Consider the following 22629-nt stretch of genomic DNA (forward strand, 5'->3'; position numbering starts at 1 on the left):
TCACAAGATATGCTTTTATTGAAGGTACCAAAAACTACTACTAAATTGGGAGATACTGCCTTCAGGGTGTATGCTCCACAATTATGGAATAATTGTCAAAACAAACTGAAGTTGAATGTTTTTGTTTCATTTACTACTTTTAAAAGACTCTTAACTGACCTCACACTAGAGGAAGGCATATGCACCTGCTTTCTGTAACATTTGGTTACAAGGTTTTGTTTCTGTGTGTATGTGCTTGTGTATTATATTTGTTGTACTGTGTGTCCATGTCATGTATGTAAAATCATTGCTGTAAATGTTCTTGCTTGTATACAGGGCGCCATTGAAAAAGAGACCATGGTCTCAATTGGATTCCCCTGAAATAAAGGTTTCAATCAAAAAATGGTGGAGGCCAGGGAGCATATCCTAGAGGTCCATGGGGAAGTGGGGGGATGTGCATTTTGCACAGGACTGTAGCGGTATAGCAACCTGCTGTCTTCTCTGGCTCTATGGCTGGGGATGGAGAGTAATGTACTGGCAGTGTCCTGGTCAAGTCAATTATTTTGCTGGCCTTCCTCTGAACATTGTCAAGTAGACCAAGATGTGTAGGTGGAGCACTCCTCCAGCTGAGTGAGGGGTATATACTCTATGACACTGGCCGCATCACTCTGGAGAAACAGTTTCGGTTCCAGTTGCCACCGTTATTTTTTGAGGTCGACCTCTTTTGCAATGTGACAGCTTGACATTAATTGCAGGGCAGCGAGGGCATGCACATCCCTCTTTGAATAGGCTTGTTATGTTGTTAATATTTAATTGTTGTGGATTCAGAGCACTTATTATCAAAACGCCAAAGTGGTGTCCATGCAGTCAGACAATGGTGTCGCCCTCCTCCAGGTGTTTGGGAGGGTAACGGGTTGCAGCTGCGGTCAAGCAGAAAAGAGAGACTGCTTGACAGTGTGCGAATTCCCACAGGTGCAGCAGGCTGATGGTGCCACTAAGTCTTCACGGAGATGCAGCAAAGAAAGCTGCCCATTTATGCTGTTTTTCTATCCTTCTTGCCACTAGCCTTCAATTAATGGCGCGAGGCAGCCTTGTGTGAGCTTCACATTCACAGCTACGTTATGTGCAAATGTCACACTGACTCCCTCCATGTGTCAAAGTAGAGTATCGTCAGAAGCCTTTTAAACCGTAATGACTTGCATGTCTCTCACCGTTATTATTTTCCTCTCTCTCTCTCTCGGGCCACACCTCTCCACTGATGAACACACCAAAGCAAAGCAAAGCAAAGTTACTATATTTACCCAGGGTAACTGGACTAAGCATCAGATACTTGTTTACAGCCAGGCCCTGCTCATAGAACATTTCATGGTAGTGGTTCAATGCCTTGCTCAAGGGCACTTCAGCGGTGGTAATTTTAACGTGCCGGTCCGGGGATACGAACTGGCGACCTTCCGGTATCAAGACCGCTCCGCAAACCGTTCGGCCACCGCTGCCACACCAACCTCCCGAGCGTGTATGAAAAACCAAATCTGACCAAATAGCACCAACAGTAGCATTACACAGCCTAGTTTTATTAAGTACCCGTTCAACTCTATAGAGACTAGAGAGATCATGAAACACTAATAGATTGGCTAAAGAAGACAGTGAGTTGAAACACGTATACTGTAGGTGCCTAGCGCATTTTGTTAACCCATTTTGACTTGAGATCAGATTCTAAAAATGTCTTCTACAGTTTTCTGAAAAGCTATTTTACTTTATTTGTTTATTTGGACAGGACAATGCATATTAATGGACGTCACATGGACGTAAATACACCGGATATAGCACAGTTGCTAATTTTCATCCGCAGTCCTCACAAGAAACACAAAACGGAAAACAGACATGTTTCTATGTCAGCCGTTCTTCGTTTTTTTCAAAAATAGCAGACCTACAAGCTCGTAGCGCGCCACTCGGTGGCGTGCTATGAGCTTGTAGATCTGCTATTTTTCAATAGTTAAAGCATAACACGGTGCTAACACCAAAAGCGCTCCCCGCCCAAAATGGGTTAAAGGCTTTTTTCCCATTAGCAAAGCAGTGTGTCTTGATTTGGGGGGGGGGGGCGGTAGGGATATAACTTATTGATCACAAAGCAAGGTCCCTTTGGTCTTATCCTCCCCAAGATGTTCACACTCATTAATAGGAACAATGTTAGCCTAGACAAAAACAACACACTGTAAGGAGAAAATTAGGTTTTGTGGGGTGGAATCAAAGCAGGATAAAACATTGGTAGCTTTTCTGTTTTTTTTTTACAAAGCACATGTGGGACAAGCAACCCCCAACCAGGAAGAGATAGGCCTACTACATTAGCCTAAGCAACGCGGTGCGATAAGTAGTAAGATATGGGGCTGTAATTTACATAATGCAAATGTGAAAAAAAGATAATATTGCTATGCTCACATGGCTTGTTAAGGATCTTTTTTTAATTGATTGGGGAGAGTGTGAGCATGTTACAGAATACATAATTCCCTGTGGAGAAGTGTGTGCATATGCAGTAAAACCCTAAACTATCGCACGTCTTCACTCGACTTGAGTCGTCATTTCAGCCGATTAAAAGAGTGTAGGGAATAAAATGGAGGCTACAGTTTGCTGAGGTTTGCGTGATCTGCGCAAAAGGACAGTTAACCCATTTTGGGCGGGAACCCCTTTTGGTGTTTTAAACATTGTTATAATTTAGCTATTGAAAAATAGCAGATCTACAAGCTCATAGCGCGCCACCGAGTGGCGCGCTACGAGCTTGTAGGTCTGCTATTTTTGAAAAATCGTGAAAATATTTATTTCAGAAAACTAGAGGATTTAGAAGGATTTTTTAAAATTTTGAGGTCAGGCCTAAATGGGTCAAATAATAAGGGACAATATCGGTGGCACCCAACTGTACATGTGGATTGCTTAACTCTCTTTATGTGTCCAAAAATGTATCCTCTCCTCAAAGCTCAATTAGCATGTCCTCAATTTCAGACATAGCATACTTCACAGACTAAATGTAGACCAAAGCTATTTCGGTGTTATAAATGACACTGCAGAACGGGGCTGGCTGAGGGGGGGGGCTGGGGGGCTGGCGTCGGGAGCACATCAAATGGATCGGGTGCTTGTGTAACCACTTAAGCCCATATAGTGAGAATGTGCACAGATTTAAAGAAGAAATTTTTTTAAACCGGTGGTTCTCAAAGGTTCAAATCTCAAGGACACCTAGCACCGAGTGTACAAATGGAACTCTGGCTTGGTTCGAATTACAGACCTATATAAGGGTCCATTTGGACCAACTCAATCCAATCCAATCCAATCCACTTTATTTATATATAGCACGTTTCAAAACTCAGGGTTTACAAAGTGCTGTACAGGAAAAATAAAACCAATACACTATAGCTACAACACGGACAAACAACAGCAAGAATACAAAGTCACATCACTGAAACGTACAAGACGCAGCAGCGTCAGACAGTGAAACGAAACATAACATGTCCCATTTGGACATGTTCTCATGTCCAAATGAAAAAATGAAAAAATGTATTAAAGATGTATTTATATCAGTGGGATGGAGTCTTATACGTTGTTTACAGTCCATAGTATTGTCTGGTTGACCTCCCATTGTTCCGAAATTACTATCCCTATCTCTAACCCTAACCTAAACATAACCGCAAGCACGGGAGCAGCGCATGTTCGCCAACGAGCAGCGCAAGCACTGGAGCAGCGCATGTTCGCCAACCAGCAGTGCATGTTCGCCAAACCAGCAGTGCATGTTCGCCAACCAGCAGCGCATGTTCGCCAAACCAGCAGCGCATGTTCGCCAACCAGCAGTGCATGTTTGCCAAACCAGCAGCGCATGTTCGCCAACCAGCAGCGCATGTTCGCCAACCAGCAGTGCATGTTTGCCAACCAGCAGTGCATGTTCGCCAACCAGCAGCGCATGTTCGCCAAACCAGCAGCGCATGTTCGCCAACCAGCAGTGCATGTTCGCCAAACCAGCAGCGCATGTTCGCCAACCAGCAGTGCATGTTCGCCAAACCAGCAGCGCATGTTCGCCAAACCAGCAGCGCATGTTCGCCAACCAGCAGCGCATGTTCGCCAACCAGCAGCGCATGTTCGCCAACCAGCAGCGCATGTTCGCCAAACCAGCAGCGCATGTTCGCCAAACCAGCAGTGCATGTTCGCCAAACCAGCAGCGCATGTTCGCCAAACCAGCAGCGCATGTTCGCCAACCTTTCCGCATGTTCGGATTAACAGGAATTCGGATCTATGGGCAGTCCCCAAAATGACATCAGTTAGTTGCTGCGAGAGTGAGGTCTAGCCAACACCAAATCGGGATTATCATAACTACCCTAAACAAACATTAAAGTCCATAGACTTGGCTGGCACAAAGTACATCATAATATACCCTAAACAAACACAAGTCCATAGTCCATATAATTGGCTGGGGATGGGGAATTCATAATTAGGCTCTGAAAAACATTAAAAGTCCATAGACTTTGCTGGCCTATGACAGAAATCCATGCATGGGAGGGAATAGCGCCCCTCAAAAAAAGATTTTCAAAATATATAGGTTGGATACACAACTCATTCATGCTTCTTTAAAATGGTAAATGGTGCATTTATAGATTGTGCATTACATTCACCCATTCACACACACATTCATACACTGATTGCAGCGGAAGCCATGCAAGGTACCAACCAGCACATTGGGAGCAATTAGGGGTTCAGTGTCTTGCCCAAGGACACTTCGACATGTAGACAGGAGGAGCCAGGATTCGAACCGCCGACCCATGGATCATTGGACAAACTGCTCTACCTCTTGAGCCACAGTCACTCGCGGACTGTGGACTGTCTTTGTGGAGTATATGCACCTTGGTTGAATAATACTGGGGCTGACAGGCCGCCCTACAGCTGGTCGGCTCCCGTCGCAGATACAGAAAATGACAGGTGTTAAAGAAACCTCCATTTTCATTGTCACGCATCTGTGACTGACCCCCAACCATAGAATTATGGACTGAACCGGTGACCCTCTCGCTTACGCACCCAGAAGAAGGAGAACTCGCTCCCTTACCCCTGGCCCTGTGCGTGCGTGGCTTCAGCTTTGAGAGAAATGGCTGTCTGCGGGCAATGAGATAAGCATTCCTCTCTCTTTCTCTCTCTCTCTCTCTCTCTCTCTCTCTCTCTCTCTCTTTCTCTCTCTCTGCTCCCTCCCCATAGACACACATACAGATGCCTATATATATATATATATATATATATATATATAAATATATATATATATATATAGGTGGTGGCTGACACCGGATGGACACACTGTCCCCGTGTCCTATTTGTATTGTGCTGACAAAAGCCTCCCCTCCCCCACCCAAAACACACCAATGAATGACCCTGTGTGTCTTCACTGTCTGATGTCACCTGACTCCCAAAGTTCCTGACGGTGGCCAGAGCTAGCCTGATTATCAGACTGGGTCTTTGGGCTGGATCCAGGCTAGGCCAGAGCACTCCATCACGCTGCCTTCTCATGCATGTCTGTATTAACCCCCAGTGTACTCTCTGCTGCCCCATCTGGCGGAGTCAGGTTATGTCTGTATGCCACCACCAACCGCTGATGTATAGCGCTGTTGTCAGGCGGAAACCTCCTTTACTTTATTTTTTTTCTCCCTGTAAATTAATGCCCTACTTGATCAGAGGTGTATACATACCGTTGGTCCGACATGCAATAGTCCGACACCCTTCCTCCCCAAACCCTAATCTAACCCTAACCGCATGCATGCAGAAGCCACTGGTGATTCTTAACCGGCCACGCATGTTAGAGCCACGGGTGAGTCTTAACCAGCCACGCATGTCGGACATCATGTTAGTACATCGGACTAAGGTATTCGCCAAACCCCTTGATCAACACCAAAGTGTGCAAAAGTATATCTTGTCATTGTCAACTCTGGAATAAGTCGGCATTACTGGCCGCTCCTGCGGTCGGGTCAGGTCAGTCTGCTGCCCGTGGGCCACCCTGGTCTGCTGCCCGTGGGCCACCCTGGTCTGCTGCCCGTGGGCCACCCTGGTCTGCTGCCCGTGGGCCAGCCTGGTCTGCTGCCCGTGGGCCAGCCTGGTCTGCTGCCCGTGGGCCACCCTGGTCTGCTGCCCGTGGGACACCCTGGTCTGCTGCCCGTGGGCCACCCTGGTCTGCTGCCCGTGGGCCACCCTGGTCTGCTGCCCGTGGGCCAGCCTGGTCTGCTGCCCGTGGGCCAGCCTGGTCTGCTGCCCGTGGGCCACCCTGGTCTGCTGCCCGTGGGACACCCTGGTCTGCTGCCCGTGGGCCACCCTGGCCTGCTGCCCGTGGGCCACCCTGGCCTGCTGCCCGTGGGACACCCTGGTCTGCTGCCCGTGGGACACCCTGGTCTGCTGCCCGTGGGCCAGCCTGGTCTGCTGCCCGTGGGCCAGCCTGGTCTGCTGCCCGTGGGACACCCTGGTCTGCTGCCCGTGGGACACCCTGGTCTGCTGCCCGTGGGCCACCCTGGCCTGCTGCCCGTGGGACACCCTGGTCTGCTGCCCGTGGGCCAGCCTGGTCTGCTGCCCGTGGGACACCCTGGTCTGCTGCCCGTGGGCCACCCTGGTCTGCTGCCCGTGGGCCAGCCTGGTCTGCTGCCCGTGGGCCACCCTGGTCTGCTGCCCGTGGGACACCCTGGTCTGCTGCCCGTGGGCCAGCCTGGTCTGCTGCCCGTGGGCCACCCTGGTCTGCTGCCCGTGAGCCACCCTGGCCGCGGGTAGCTCTGCTAGTTTTATACGCTAATAAGCGGTCAACAACACTTCGAGGAAATCTCTCTCTGCTGCCTTTTTCTTCATCTGATGCAGTTTTTGAGAACTACATTTCTCTGGTTTGGTTGGTTAAAGTGGTTTTTAATTATGCTACTTTAATATACCACGTACACCATCTAATTCTATACCTTTCATTGGTTCAGTAGGCCGAATAATGTATAAAACCCACTGACACACTTAACCACGCTCACTGTTACTTTCAAAATATTTCCATTTCCATTCCATTTCAAAAGCGGAAATGGCAGATTGGCTATTTTCAAATTTTCGGCAATTTCGCGGACACTCTTCTACGACAAAGTCAAATACATATGGAGATACAAGGTTTCTGCCTGACAGCGTCTGTCTGTCTGTCTGTCTGTCTGTCTGTCTGTCTGTCTGTCTGTCTGTCTGTCTGTATCTATATCTATCTCTATCTGTCTGTCTGTCTGCCTATACTTTCAGCACAGGACCTTGACTACTACAGCAGAGGTCACCATTCATTGCAGCTCATCCTCTCCGTGGCTCATCACACCCCCCGTCCGTCCTCTACCCCTCCTCAATATGTCAGCTGCAGCTCTCAACCAAACGAGGACATACTTTAAATGTTGCAGGGCCAATTAGTCATGAAGTTTCCCTTTCGGCGAGTGACATGACGTTCGTGTGACTGATGATGAAACCGAAAGCTAGCTAGGGGTCAAAGGCTATGAGTTACGGTGTGGGCGTGGGAGATATGTCACTGTGGTCCCGAAGCCCCCTGGAGACCGCCATCATTCAACAGGCTCCAACATCTGTCCACACACAACCCTCCCCCCCTCTAATCACACCCTATTGATTAACGACTCAGTCGCACCTCAGTTATACTTTATCATACAACGTGACGGGGCGGTCGTGGCTGAGTGGGTAAAAGCAGCGGTTCCCAAGGCAGGGTATTGGGACCCCCCACTTTGGGGTCCTTGAGGGCTTCCAAGGGAACAGTTTTGCCATTTCACACTGGTTCAAAAATGGATTGAGCACATTGTTGGCTCTTACAGCAGATCTGCTATTTCTGAAATGTGATGCAATGCAATGTGAGAGTGTGGTCTACTCTAGATAACTCCAACTCAATGTGAGAGTGTGGTCTACTCTAGATAACTCCAACTCAATGTGAGAGTGTGGTCTACTCTAGATAACTCCAACTCAATGTGAGAGTGTGGTCTACTCTAGATAACTCCAACTCAATGTGAGAGTGTGGTCTACTCTAGATAACTCCAACTCAATGTGAGAGTGTGGTCTACTCTAGATAACTCCAACTCAATGTGAGAGTGTGGTCTACTCTAGATAACTCCAACTCAATGTGAGAGTGTGGTCTACTCTAGATAACTCCAACTCAATGTGAGAGTGTGGTCTACTCTAGATAACTCCAACTCAATGTGAGAGTGTGGTCTACTCTAGATAACTCCAACTCAATGTGAGAGTGTGGTCTACTCTAGATAACTCCAACTCAATGTGAGAGTGTGGTCTACTCTAGATAACTCCAACTCAATGTGAGAGTGTGGTCTACTCTAGATAACTCCAACTCAATGTGAGAGTGTGGTCTACTCTAGATAACTCCAACTCAATGTGAGAGTGTGGTCTACTCTAGATAACTCCAACTCAATATGAGAGTGTGGTCTACTCTAGAGAACTCCAACTCAATGTGAGAGTGTGGTCTACTCTAGATAACTCCAACTCGGGACTCCTGAATCGCTGTCCTCCAACCACACTCTCCTATCTGGCAGCAGGGTAAAAGAATGTAAGAATAAAGAATTGTAAAAAAAAACCTGAATATATATTCTTCTCTTGTGTCCCTTGCACAACATGTTTTACGAGCCAAATACATATCAATGATTGGGTAGCCTGGCTAATAAGCCAGACCGAATCAGCCGTTGGCAAAAAAAAAATTGCCTGCCGGCGGATTACGGTCTGGAGAGGCTCAATTGTACGCCCATTTCCTACACAAGAGAACTGGTGTGGCCAATCGGGACACGGTATGCAATATGGGCGGGCTTTGTTACAGTGACGTTCAATGCTTGAGACCTTTGACTGACAGTAGCTCTGACCAATTGCGTCAAAGAGAAAATGTTTGAACCCGCCCCCCGGGAAACAAGATCCATACACAGCATATCCAGACTCAAATACCACACAACAGTGTGATTTGAGTCTGGCTTATTAGCCAGGCTAATGATTGGGCGGGAGTGGCTCAGGGGTAGAGTGGCCGGTAGAGCCACCAGATGGGAACCAAGAGGTTCCCAGTTCGATCCTGGGTTCCCCCAGAGTTAGTGTCGAAGTGTCCTTGAGCAAGACTCTGAACCCCTAATTGCTCCCAATGTGCAGGTTGAATGTGTGAATGTAATGCACAATCTTTGTAAAGCGCTATATACCGTGAACGCACCATTTACCATTTACAACCACATCGGTAGACAGGCTGTATGGCAAACAAGCAGTCATCATTTCGACCCTTGGCTCTTCTATCTAGACACTTATCCCCCAACAGTTCCCCCTCTGAATGCTTACCAAAAGCCATCTAAGCAAGCCACCGGCTGGATGAATTCCCCTTCCCCTGGGGACAATACAATACACTTTTCCCCCTCGCCCGGAAATAGCCCAATGTACAAGCCTGGGCTGTATACTATACACGTTTATTTTGGGCACGTGACAACATCGTACGAGTATACATGATGCAACTTGAAGGGAACAATGCAACATGAAGGGACCTGATTGAAAGTCCCAAAGTGGTGGAAATGGATTATGGCATGCACTTGGTAATGAAAGTTTTCTTTAGTTGCTTACGCAGCAATCAAGCAAGTGACTTATGTTGACTTATCACTCTGCTTGTTTCACCAGACAATCACCGCCTATCTGATCGTTTCCGGAAAGTCATTCTCAGTATCTCCATCAGCATCTCATTTCCACACGCCATCATCGGAGCTCGCTCACTGGGAGGGAGAGAGAGCGACACATGCTGTGACTCAGAGTTGAACTGAGGACAGCCTGAGTTGCTTGGGCTTGTCACTCTCTTTTCACAGGCCACGTACGCAAACACATCTCACCGAAGGAGAGTCAAACGTATCCGCGGCTTTTGTTTGTGCACTTGTGTGAGGCTATATTTACGGACCCAAAAAGCGTTCATTTGGACCCCTTGACTTGTACGTGGTTGTAGATCAGTTATTTTAACTATAGTGTGCTTCAGTGGTTAAAGGAGAATGTTTTTGGTTAGTGGTTTGGTTCTGATGTATATTGCAATATTTAAAACACCACATCTGCAAAGGTTATCACTGACAAGATGGCTAAGGTACAGCACACAGTGATTGCACCCTGCTGTGTATTTCCTGTGTGTAATGAAGAGACATAAATGGATATGCTCTGGATTTTCCCTACCTCTCTACACACCAGGACAATCACGTTGGCACCTGGCCTGAGGGAAGAGAAGCACTCTAACAGGGTGAAACGTTAGACTTCCTGAAAACAGAGGGATTATTAGGATTTGTCCCTAATCCATCTAATTAACGCCAAACAAGACAGGGATCTGTTTAACATTTAAATGTCATTACCTCATGATCTAATTAAGTGTTTTTTTCTTTTTATTAATTTGCTGTCTGCCTGCATATCTAAAGCAGTGTCATAGCTTGGGAAGTGCATGTCATAACTAATTTACGCCAAAGACCTTGTCTTGGCCAGCCTACAGGCCCGGCCCCGGCCCCACATGAATCAGTCATTTTTCCACTTAGAAGATTGGCCAGTCCACATAGTTTGTGTATTTTCCTCCATTTAACATATAGTAAGAAAGCTGCGAGTGAGACATCTCTCAGTATTATAATATCCTATCTTAATAGGATTGTCATGTATTTTGTAGGCTGTTTGCCATGACATAATGTTTTTTTTCCTAACCACTTATACCCTATCTGGGCGGCAGACAGTGGCTCACAAGGTAGAGCTGCCGCCCGGTTTGTTCCCAGACTTCCCCTGGTGTCAGTGTCGAAGTGCCCTTGAGCAAGACACTGCTGATGAGCAGGTTGGTGCCTGGCATGCATGGTGTCCTCCACCGTCCTGTGTGTGAATGGGTGCATGTAATGAACCTTGTAAAGCACCTTGGGTAAAGGTGCTATAACGCAATTGGAGTAGTCAGCTGTGGGGTGGGGGTAGGGAACTGTGATGGACATTGTGCATTTGTTTGTTTAACTGTATGTAATGTGTTTTTTATTTTTGTATTATTATTATTATTTTTTAATTTGTTCTGTATTTATATTTATTTCCTAATGTTTCTTTGAAGATTTTGTTTTGTATTTGTGCTGCCATGGGGGTGTGGGGGGGGGAAATATATGTCAATAATTGCTTTGAAATTACTATGTTTTACCATTATATATAGGCCTACTCTGTTGACCGGCGTCCTGCAGGGGTCTATACTCGGCCCCCTCCTTTTTCCCCCCCTCACAGCTAATATCTTCACCGAAAATTACCTACTGTATATAGGCTACTGCCATTTAGGAATAATCCTATCTACAAATGTAACTCTTCATCCCAATTTTGGAATATCCTTTCGGAATCAAAATGTATACTGTTATTACCAGTAAGACGCCTGAGGGCGAGAAGCGTGCACGCATCCGCCTCGTTGACGGCAGACTGCTGGGCGAGCGCTGGCGCTTTGGCATGGGGGGGTAAGATCAACATGGAATGCATTCTGTACTGGTCATATAAGGAGTATGTCTTGAGTGTAGGGTTTGGCGAGGTCAGATCAACATATGGAATGTCAGAACAGGTCAGCTCCATACAGTATAATATGGAGATCTACAGGGTTGAGAACTCTAGTTTTCGCCGGCTGCCGGGCGCGGCTGCACTAATAACTTTGGGGCAGTCTAGAGTTTGAAATTTGAATGGACAGGTATCAGTCAAAAGGGAGACATCGAAGAGGAAGGATGGATGAGGAAGGATCAACATATGGAATGTCAGAACAGCTTCTGACATATATCCATAATGTAGATCTTACGGCCGGGCTCCACCGGGCGCGTCAGCGTCGCGTCTCCGTCACCGTCAGGGAATGATCCCTTTTTAATCAATGAAGGGTGGCTCCACTGCCCGCGTTGACGGAGACGCGACGCGTGCATTAAAATTGAACCGGTGCGTTTTTTGACGCGACGCGACGGAGACGCAACGCGTCCGGTGGAGCCCTGGCGTAAGGGTTTGAGGCCAGATGTAGAGTTGCTGGCCAATATTGATGACATCAGGGATCTCCATATACAGTATGGGCACAGAATACCGACTGGCAGGCAGGCCTTTAGGTTTACACAGACTCCGTTCACTGCAACCATGTCAGACATCGGTGCATGTCATGCAAATTATGCTCGTGAATCACGCAGATGGATACATTATACATTAGCCTTAGTCATTATACTGCTGTATCATGGATCTCCATGAGCAGTTCAAGCAAGTTCAACGAGCAGTTTTAAACAGTAATAACTCATGTCAGCACAGCACTATGTTCTCAGTAAACTACAAACTTGTCTGTGTTTTGGGATCTGTATAGAAACAGTGTGACTCCCATATGAATCTGGGATTTGTCGCCAATGTGGACTCTTGGACTTCATGACATACAGAATATGATATCAGTCATCTACAAGTGTCCATGACATATAAGTCCACATTTGGTTTGAACCCAATCAGAGCCACATTGACTTCCATTCCATTATAAAATTAAAGTTAAATTAATTTTAACCACCATGGAGTTGCAACTCTAGTTGGACAGGTATAAGTCAAAAGGGAGACATCGAAGAGGAAGGATGGATGGGGAAGGATCAACATATGGAATGTCAGAACAGGGTCAGGTTCTACCAGCTCAAGACGCGGTACATCATGTCACGCTTGCAGAAATTGCAGAGAGATTGCAGAAAGTTGTAGTTATGCATTCAGGATGTGCTTCCCTACAAAAAATACTGCAAAATACAATGGAATCTCTTCGTGCTTTATATTAAGCTGCTAGGATATACGCTAAGGGTTTGTTTTGTGTTATACAGTAAGGCCCCCAGCCGTTAACTATAACTACATTATTCTTGAGCACCTTGTGTTCATGTTCATGTGTTGGTGTGGATTTCACCATCCAGAGTAGACAGATGGTGCTTTTCCATAAGAGTGCATCGGCGCATCTTGACTGTTGCTTTGAACACTGCTGTACCGGTGGTTACATGTACTGTACCGACAACGTTGCTGTCGGGTGAAAAACGGGTGGAAACGTTCCTTTTCTACTGGACCCTATAAGTTGTCCATTCATGGGCGAGGGATGCATAAATAATGCATATATGAACTGGTGATATGTTGTAAATTATACCCAGATTTATTGATAGACAACATAGTGCAGATGTCTATAGGGGAGTGGTTTTCAAACCAGTGGTGCGGGGACCCCCAGTGGTCCTTGAGAGGGTTCCAGGTGGTCCCCTAATAGATCTTTAACTCTTGAGAGATAAGAGTAAAAAGTAATAAGCTTGAATTATCTTTGCAGATAGTAAGACGATAATTCAAGCTTTGACGTTATTTAATACAATTAAATAGGACTTTTCAGTTTGGATGAATGGGCTGTCTATGGGAAGTACGTACGCGGTCTGGATAAAGACAATGGTACCAACATCAATACAGCATGAATTGTGGACAAAATCTACAACAAAATATTCTTTAGTTTTGGGTCTGAGAGGCTAAATGTCATCAAATGGTGGTCCGTGGCTCAAAAGCCGATTCAATAATGGACCTTGATATGAAAAGGGTTGAAAACCACTGGTTTATGGTCATACTCTAAGTCTATTTATTGTATTATATTTATCTGTATTAATTTTAATTTCAATCTTGTCACTATACTCTTACCTGTACCTATCCAGCGTTTCACACAATGCCACTATCCGCTGCACTGACACCGTTGAGTTTCCCCACGGGGATCAATAGAGGTCTATAGTTTCTGATCTTATCTTATCATAATTAGTCAAGGCATTGTCACAGTTTAAGATGCAATCAGTCCTGCACTGAAGATCAATTCAGAAAAGCGGCCCAGAAAAAAGCTGCATGGAATAATTGCAAATTTAAAATGGTCTTATGGTTTACGTATTGATGAGCGATTCATGGTGGCTGGATCCAGGCCAGGACCTGTCCACTCTGAGGGGGACTCCTTCACTCCTCTCTCAGTCTCTCCGTATCTCTAAGACTATTTATGCTCTGTCGTATACACTGCTACATACACGCCGAAAATAAGCCGATCTGCAAGCTCACTACACCTTGCGTCCGAACGGTGCCGTTGTACGACGGAGTATACATCCGGCTTGTCTCTCTAACCTTGTGCTATCTGTCGCACTCTGCCACCTGGCAGGGCATGGATGGCTGCCACCGGCGTCACTGTCAATAACGGCAGTGATGCACCATCAAACATGGGACAGGGCGAGATGAAACGGGAGCAGCGTACGCACACCGTGCAGGGAGCAGGGTAATTATTCAGACACAGAGCTAAGAGCAGACAGGGGGCAGAACATGTCAACAACAAACTGTTGGGATGATTAATACTTTCCGTCGCCTGCGCAGTCACCTGTGCCGCCGGCAGTTCCACGTCCGCACTCAGATGAGGGACGAGATTTCCTGACTTTAACCCATTTTGGGCGGGAACCCCTTTTGGTGTTTTAACTATTGAAAAACAGCAGATCTACAAGCTCATAGCGTGGCACCGAGTGCCGCGCTATGAGCTTGTAGGTCTGCTATTTTCGAAAAATCGTGAAAATGTGCCTCAAATCTTTGAATATATATTATTACAGAGTGAACATTTTAACTCAAATCTTTGCTTCTGGGGAGGTCCCTGGAACAACATATTTTCACTTGGGGGGCGGAGGCATATTACAATTCTTGGGGTCCTTGACATGAAATATTGAGCACCACTGATATAGAAACGAAGTTTAATTTTTTTAATGTCGACGTCAGGCCTAAATGGGTTAAGACATTAGGTGGAGTGACAACGAGTCCCCTTGGGTTACTTATATATCCTCGTATAGCCTATACCGACTGGCAGGAAGGCAGGCCTTTAGGTTTACGCAGACTCAGTTCACTGCAACCATGTCAGACATCGGTGCATGTCATGCAAATTATGCTCGTGAATCACGCAGATGGATAAATTATACATTAGCCTTAGTCATTATACTGCTGTATCATGGATCTCCATGAACAGTTCAAGCAAGTTCACCGAGCAGTTTTGAACAGTAATAACTCATGTCAGGACTATGTTCTCAGTAAACTACAAACTTGTCTGTGTTTTGGGATCTGTATAGAAACAGCGTGACTCCCATATGAATCTGGGATTTGGCGCCAATGTGGACTCTTAATTGGACTTCATGAAGACATACAGAAGAAGTGTCCATGACATATAAGTACACATTTGGGACAAGGTTTGAACCCAATCAGAGCCACATTGACTTCCATTTCATTATAAAATTAAAGTTAAATCATTCTAAAAGTATAAAACACCACCATGGAGTTGCAACTCTAGTTGGACAACCTTTTTGGTCAACCGTCCACCAAAAATAGCCAATCTACAAGCTCACAACCTGTCGCAATGAAACACGTTTTGTGTTGTGAGCTTAGACCTTAGATTTGCTATTTTTTGGCAAATGTTCCCCCCAGAATATAGGAATGCTGTGGTTCAAGTAGAAGAATAATTGAAATATGAAACTGGGGGTCCTTGAAATAAAAAAAAGGTTGAGAATTGCTACCGTAAACAATAAAAGGTACACGCAGTAGCTAATTTCTGCTGTGTTTTGTTTTTTTGGTGACCGTGTGTGGCTGACCATTTTGTGTCGGTGTTTGACATTGTCAGTTCCCTCTGCAGCGGGTTCACTCACGGTCGCAGTTCAGCATGCAATGGCACTTTACCTTGAACTCATGATCGGTCACCTACTGTAATGCCATTATGCATATCAGCCCTAGGGCTGATAACTGATATTCAGTGAATCACCCTTTATTATCACCGCAGTCACCCAGGGAAAATGAAGGCATGCAGCATACGTACGGCATACTGTGAATTATTGCACCACTTGTTTGAGTCACTATGTTAGATCTGCTACTTTTGCCGTATATACCACACGTGTTGGTAAACAATTGCTACCCCATTTTGTACATCTTGATTCTCCACTTCCATATACAATTTTAATGAGCCCAGTAGTTACTGCATTACACCACGGCTTTGTACTAGGAATACGTCAGACGTTCTCATTTCTTTTGCCCCTAACCCATTTTACTCCTGTTAATGATTATTATTATAGGAAATTATGTTTTTGTTTTGTTTTATGTTTTTCTGTTTTCTCCAGTCTTCTACTAGTTCTCATGATTACATCAGTGAATCTGGGTCAACAGAGCTGTGAGTCACGATGATACAGGATGTGACACTCTTTTTAGCACACACACAGTCACGCACGCACGCACACACACACACAGTCACGCACGCACGCACACACACACACACACACACACAGTCACGCACACACACACACGCACGCACACACGCAGTCACGCACGCACACACGCACGCACGCACGCACGCACGCACGCACGCACGCACGCACAGCACATGACAAGAAGCATTATCATTTTTGCTGACTTGCACAGGGCGTGTAGATATATCCAGAATAGAACAGAGAGAGGAGGCTATCTAGGTGCAGCCACCCGAGACCTCCAGTCAATGTTGCTTTAGGTAAAGAGAAAAGAAGTCCCACTTCAAAATCAAGAGGAATTTTTTTGAACTACTTGTATTTTCATTGAATGACAAACAGCGAAGATAGCGATGTAGCTGAACTGTAGTGAACTTGTAGATCTGTTATTTTCCACTTCTTCTTCTTCTTCATCTATGGATAAAATGTTTACTTTTTTCTTATTTCTGCACTACGTCAAATCAAAAGTTTTTGAAGATCTTTGAGAATTTGTTTGAGAATGTATTGCCTGTATAATGACAATTGACAAGCCCAAATAACTAAAGAAGGAGAAACCAGATTGAAAGTGGTTTAAACACTTGAACCCTCACTGTGGGCGTGTTCCCTCCTCCGCGTCATCAGTGCCCATACCCGAGGTGGGGTTGGCGAAAGGGCCTTTCTGTGTGGAGTTTGCATGTTCTCCCCGTGTCCCCTAGGGTAGGTACCCTCACAAAAACATGCAGTAATCCTGGTCTCTAAAACTACCTCCCCCTGGCCAGCCAAGGGCGCCTGATGGAAGGGAAAGGAACTGGTCGGAAAATAACGTGTTCCTTCCACACGCTACGTCCGGCCAGGGAAATTCCCCCGTCAGGTGAAAAGAAGCAGCTTGGACTCCTCATGCATAGAAGGAGGCATGAGGTCAGTCCGCTGCCCCCCCCAGGTTGGCAGAGGAAGTGTAGCGCCCAGGATTACATTAGATAATTGGCACTGGGTGAAAAAACTGGGTTGCAAAATCGTGGGATAAAAATGTATAAATGAAACACTTGAACCCTGCATATTTTAGAGCGGAGTCCCTCAGGGCTCTATGCTAGTGTATTATATTATATTTATCGACAGGCTCAATTCTATATTCTGCTAAAGCATTTCCCACAATACAGATGCTAAGGGTTTAAGTTACTGGTTAAGGACAGTGTGGCTTCAGTTGGTGGATTTGGCTGCATGCCGGCTTGACCTTTTCTATTACCGCAAGGCTCTGAAGTAGCTCTTGCAAGAAGTTAATCAAACAAGATTAGTTTTTTGTATCGATAATTTCATGAATTCATTCATAATCAATACCTATTTTTGTCATGACAAACTGTACATCAGGCGTAAGTGGTTAAAGCGTTAGCTAACCTTGAGCGCTGTGTGGAGGAGAGCACACACCATTCCCCCCCGAGCCTCTTTTTAACATAGCTCAGGTTGCAGGCCTGAGGTTTCTGTCCCGTTGGGCAGAAACCTCATATCTCCATGTTTCAGAATTTCAGGTTAGTATTTTATTTTTTATTTTTTGTTAATGAATGCCTCATTTCATCACCACAGCGTCACACAAAACTAGCAACAATCGTCAATCTGTTTTGAGTTTGTTGATCAGCGATTTTTGGTATTTTTTTGCAGTTTGTTTTTAAGTGACGTACAGTGAAAACCCATTTTGGGCGGGAACCCCTTTTGGTGTTAGCATTATGTTATGCTTTAGCTATCGAAAAATAGCAGATCTACAAGCTCATAGCGCGCCAGTGAGTGGTGCGCTACGAGCTTGTAGGTCTGCTATTTTTGAAAAATCGAAGATCGACTGACATAGAAACATAGCTTTTTCAGAAAACTGTCAGGATGTAGAAGACATTTTTAGAATCTGATCTCAGGTCAAAGTGGGTTAAGTGTGACTGTGGGTTTTATGGATAATTATACAATGAATAGTACACAATGAATAATAACGACATCGGCAGTTTTGGACATACAAGGTTTCCCCCCCCACCCCCCCACCCGACAGTGAGGATATTGACTCGCCCATCATGCCTGTAAAACCCGTGGATTAGCGGGCCCTTTGAGCCTAAGCGCCTCCCGCCGTAGAACCCTCACACTCAGCACAGATTCTAATGAGGGCTTTAGGGTTAGAAACCTCTGCCGAGGTGCCGTAAAACACCACAAAATTGTGCACATCGATTTTAGGTTTTTTTATAAAACAACACACCTACGTAGTAAAAAGGGCTAGTAACATATATGAGCGAGAGAGGGACATTGTTAGGATGCATGTTTCTACATCATGTTTAAAGCCCATAACCCATTTTCCCTTCTCCCAAGGGGGGGATGAAGTAGGATAGAGAGAGAGCGAGGAAGACAGACGGAGGGAGGGAGAGAGGCAGAGAGAGAACGAGAGAAGCAAAGAGAGAGAGAGAGAGAGAGAGAGAGGAGGTGAACTGTGGACGGAGTTAATGGGCGCTCACGCGCTGCACCGAATTGCGACAGTCTGGACGGAACAGCTTAGATCAATTGTTGCAATTGTGCTCGTGGGCATGTTCAGAATTGTTTTGGCCTATCTCTCAGTGCTGTGAATAAAACCAGTATAAGGCTGTAGTTAATGGTGTGAAAAATGGCATCCATCGAAGTGCATAAGCAGCCTCCAAGAATAGCGACGTCTCTTCATCCAGTGTACTGTAACACGGTGGCGCCAGGACTCTTTCCTTTAGGTCATTATTATTTTATTTTTTCAAGATATTCTTTGTGGATATATATATACCCATCCCTCTATAAAAAAAAAAAAAGAGTAGGCTGACAGGAAACGGGATGGGGGGGGGATGACACGCAGTAAAGGCTGTCGGGATCGAGAGTCGAACCCGCGGCACACTGCCAGACTGGATTACCAGCCAAAGAGCCCAGACGGCTACGCCAGCCGCCCGGGTCTTTAGGTCATTATTATCAGTGGCATGTATTTAAGGCTGCAGGGTGGCTATATGATCGTAGGTCTCATACAGTGGATAAATGTTCAAGGCATGATTTAGAACACAACAAATAGGATGACATGCATTAAGGAGCACCTCGAGCATGGTTTCCCACTCATAGTATCCACTATCCACATCCTGTTTTTATGGGTCAATATTGTGTATAGGTACAACCTTGCTAGTATACCAGCTTGGACCCCATTTTGGCTTTGAAACTGCCATAATCCGTCATGGCATATTATAGGTTCAACAAGATGTTCAATTGGTACTAAGGGGCCCAAGGTGTGCCAAGAAAACATCCCCCACACCATCACACCACCACCACCAGCAGCCTGAGCCATTGATACAAGGCAGGATGATGGAGCCTTATTTCATGTTGTCGATGCCAAATCCTGGCCCTAGCGTCCAACTGTCGCAGCAGAAAATTGAGACGCGTCGTCAGATCACGTTTTATCTGGTAAACCCTGCAGATGGTTGTACGTGAAAATTCCAGTAGAACAGTTTCTGAAATATTCAGATCAGTTTGTTTGTCACTAACTCGTAGGCCACAGAAGTAGGCCTACCTCCACAAGTGTTTAGTTTTTATTATTTATTTTTCTGCCTATAATGACAGGCAGAAAAATGGGGCGGTGGTGGCTCAGGGGTAGAGTGGCTGGATGGAAACCGCAAGGTTGCCAGTTCTAACCCGGGCTCCCCCAGAGTTAGTGTCAAAGTGTCCTTGAGCAAGACACTGAAACCCTAATTGCTCCTGATGTTCTGGTTGGTGCCTTGCATGGTTTCCGCTGCCATCGGTGTATGAATGTGTGTGTAAATGGGTGAATGTATAATGCACAATCTAAAAATGCCTTGGATAAAGGCGCTATATAAATGCACCATTTGCCATTTAATGACAAAATGTCTGTCGGATGGAAATCTCATGTTCAAATTCAAAAGTAGCAGATCTGCAAGCTCAAAGCGTGGCACGTTTTGATGCTTTTGTGTGACGCTGTAGTATGAAAAACACAAAAAGTTTGTATATGGAAATTAGAGGTTTCTTGCCTGACAGCAACGATACCCAAAATATAGACACCAGGTTGAAAGTGGTAAACCTTGTGGACTAGAGGATTGTCTATAATTATAACATGGCAAAACTCACAGATATTTGGCAGCACAATCTACAGTAAATCAGTTTTTCCCAAACATCAAGGTCAAGGTCAAGGTAAACTTTATTGTCCACAAGGGAAATTTGTCTTGGGCTTTCACCCCAGCTACAGCCACACATAAAACATCAATGACAAACAAAAATACATTACAGAGGAAGACACAACATGACACAATTGCACACATGATGTGGATAATCTAGCCTCACACAGTTACTGCATGCTTTTTCAGAGCCTCGTTCAACATCTTAGTTGATGCTGGTACAATGATTTTAAATTAAATCTGATGTACTTCCACTTTGGTTCTTTGTATCTTCTCCCAGAGGGCAGAAGTACAAACTCGCCATTTAAAACATGGGTAACATCACTGACGATATTTTGAGCTTGTTTTAATGTAGCCTGCTCATAAATAGACTGCAGAGAGGGGAGTTGTCTTACCCCTATGATCTTTCCTGCAGTCTGCACCAATCTGAACAATTTGGAGATTACCGAACCAAACTGTGATGCCAAACCTGACCAGGCTTTCCAAGACTGCTCGATAGAACACTAACATACATCTTTGGTCAACACCATGAACCCTGAGACGCCGAAGGAAGTGCAGTTGAAGTATTCTCTCTAGCTAGTAAGAGGAGGTTGCTGGCTATGTACCTGTGCACCTCTACACCAGCATGCCTGTTAGAGCATGGATCATGAACCAGACAGTATTGACATGTTAGAGATTTATTCAGGCTTTGCAGATATGGCATGATGGCAGTGGTGAATGACGGATGATGGGTGAGGATTTTAACTGAACAAGAAGAGAAATAGTAGCAATCAGTAGTGCAAACAGTCTTAGATATAAACAAATTAAACTACAAACAAACATATATAGGCATAAACACGTTAAGCAAATCGAATACTCAAAGGGGCATTTGGCAAATAGCAAGGAAACTTACAAGTAATGCATCAGTATAGGCACAGAGCAGAGGTGCCACCTCTCCAGTAAGGTACAAATGTTTGTCTGTGGCTTCTAGTTTGCCTATAGTCCCCAGGTGTGCCAATTGGTGGCCACACCCACCACCAACAAGGCAACCTCCTACTACTCCACCCCACTCTCAGCTATAGAGTGGTGGGGTTTTCTACAGCAGTCTTTGCTGTAGTTTACTACAGAGACTGTCAACATGTGTATTCCAAGTTAGTGAGTTGTCAATACAGATCCCCAAGTATTTATATGAGGAGACCTGTGAGATGGTCGAGTCATGGATGACCACAGGCCTGTGATCACCAATACTCTTGGGGTCAAACACCATCTCCTGTGTCTTCTTATTAAACATAATATTGTTGTCACCAATGCTTGGATCACAGTCACACACCCATTTTTAAATATGTCCTGCCGAAATAATAACAATAATAATAATAAAAATCCAACCCTTTTCAAAATAATTTAATCTAACCTTCCAATCCAACCTTTTAAGACATAATAATAAAAATCACACCCGTGTGAACTGAGTGGTGTAAGGTATTATATAGCCTGATCAGCTGTGGTCTGACGTAATGTCTGACGTAATGAAATCAGCATCAACCAATCAGCATCAACCATGCTCATTTTTTGAGCACAGACAGACAGACTAACAAAGCCAGTTGTAGGAGTGGTTTACACCACTCAAAAAAGGCTGATCTACATGAATGCTAACAATGTGTCGCTTGTACTGTAGGTGGGCTATTTTTTTCATTTTGGGCAGGAACCCCTTTTGGTGTTTTAAACAGGTTGTTATAATTTTGCTATTGAAAAATAGCAGATCTACAAGCTCATAGCGCGCCACCGAGTGGCGCGCTACGAGCTTGTAGGTCTGCTATTTTTGAAAAATCGTGAAAATATTTATTTCAGAAAACTGGAGGATTTATGCCTAAATGGGTTAAATATGGCGGTGTGGTTAACTCATCATGTATTTTCTGTACGTTTGTGTCGCGGGGGAGACATCAGATGTATCGTTTCCATGATCTAAATGAAGTGTTCTAACGGCTTACAGCAGCATCAATGTGGGAATGGCTTTTTGCTCACTGTGGACTGTGGATCTATGGGTGAATGTATAGGGTCACCATGAAGATAGCATGATGGATTCGCACCAGAAAATTCCCATGACCGGAAATAAATCTGGGCTAGAGTTCATTACATTTATTGGTGCGGGTTGCACCTCTCGGGAGATCAGTGGCACAGATACTGAAGCAACATTTCACATGGGTTATCATTCATATGAGGTCTGTTGGGTCCTTCATGTGTGATACAATGCTGTGCTTCTGTTCAAGTAAACAGAGTCCCAT

The sequence above is a fragment of the Electrona antarctica genome (assembly GCF_951216825.1).
Source record: "Electrona antarctica genome assembly, chromosome: 3".
NCBI lineage: Eukaryota > Metazoa > Chordata > Actinopteri > Myctophiformes > Myctophidae > Electrona > Electrona antarctica.